Here is a 1,598-nt window from a genome sequence, read left to right on the forward strand (position 1 = left end):
TTGGAATGGCCAGATTGCTTTTGTCTTCAGGAGTTCCCACAGAGGCCCAAGTCAGATGAGGATCAGATGCTCTCAGGCTTTCTCCTAAGGTCTGGATCCCTCCAGGAAAGATTTTGGCCTCAGAAATTTGGGGTTTGGACTGGTCTGGGAGCCTGGCCCAGGAAAGATGCTGGTCTAGTGCAGCTGGTGGCCATGCCACCCTGAGATGCAAAGGCAGATGGGGTGGGAAGAGGCCCCAAGGACTCTTGGGGACTGCACTGAGGAGCTAGGTTAGTCTGGATGCAAAGGATCAAGAAGAGGAATGGTCAGACCCCACGTCCCAGAAAGAGGTTGGCAAATGGTACAGGCCCAGGGAAGCAGAGGGAGGTGAGGATGGGGCCAGGCCCAGAAGTAGTGCTCCTGGGGCCCAGAGAAGGCATTACCTTGGTCTGGATGAAAAGGATTAGGAAGCAGTATTGGTTCTCCATGTGTCTGGGGCCCCAAGACAAGGAATGGGGTAGCGCCCAAACTAGAAGGAGAGAATGGCGTGGGAGATGGGAGGGTGAATGAGGCTGGGGGAGTCAAGGCACAGAGGGCGCGATGGACTTACCCCCGAGAGAGGCCTGCAGGTAGGAGAGAGGCCTGTGGTGGGTCCTGAGGGCCCAGGGAAGCAGAGGGAGTTGAGGGCGGGGCCAGGCCCAGAAGCAGTGCTCCTGGGGCTCAGAGAAGGCACTACATTGGTCTAGATGAAAAGAATTAGGAAGCAGTATTGGTTTCCCATGTGTCTGGGGCCCCAAGACAAGGAATGGGACAGGACACAAATTAGGAGAGACCAAGAGACCGGCGGGGGAGATGGAGGGTGAATGAGGCTGGGGGAGTCAAGGCACAGAGGGCGCGATGGACTTACCCCCGAGAGAGGCCTGTGGGTAGGAGAGAGAGTGAGTATGGAAAATTTTAAAAAACACAGGAATGGAATATGCAAGAGATGTGGGACCATGAAAGACCAAATCTATGGATCATGGGTATAGAGGAAGGAGAAAAATTTCAGGTTAATGGTGTTGACCAGATCGTAAATAGGATTGTAGAAGAGGATTTCCTGAAAATAAGGAAAGACATCCCCATATAAGAAGCACATAGAACACCAGATAGACAGGATCAGAAAAGAAACTCCCCACGACATATAGCAAAAACACTAAATGTACAGAACAAAGAGAGAATACTGAAAGCAGCAAAAGAAAAACAAGTCACATATAAAGGAAAGCCCATCAGAATTACAGCTGACTTATCAATGCAAACTATGAACGCCAGAAGAGCCTGGACCAAGGTATTTCCAGTTCTACATGACAATAGATGCCAGTCCAGAATACTATACCCAGCAAAAATGTCTCTTATAGTTGAGAGGAAAAGGAAAATCTTCCATGACATGAATAGCCTGAAAGAATAAAATGTCTATTATAGTTGAGGGGGAAAGAAAAATGTAACATGACACGAATAGCCTGAAAGAATACATGTCCACAAAACCAGCCCGCCAAAGAATATTTGAAGCAATACAGAGAACAGAGAGAGAAACAACTATACCCTAGGGGCAACAAAAGAAAATAAACAAAGATATAATCTAT

The sequence above is a fragment of the Nannospalax galili genome, unplaced genomic scaffold (genome assembly GCF_000622305.1).
Source record: "Nannospalax galili isolate Female #2095 unplaced genomic scaffold, S.galili_v1.0 scaffold100, whole genome shotgun sequence".
Classification (NCBI taxonomy): Eukaryota; Metazoa; Chordata; class Mammalia; order Rodentia; family Spalacidae; genus Nannospalax; species Nannospalax galili.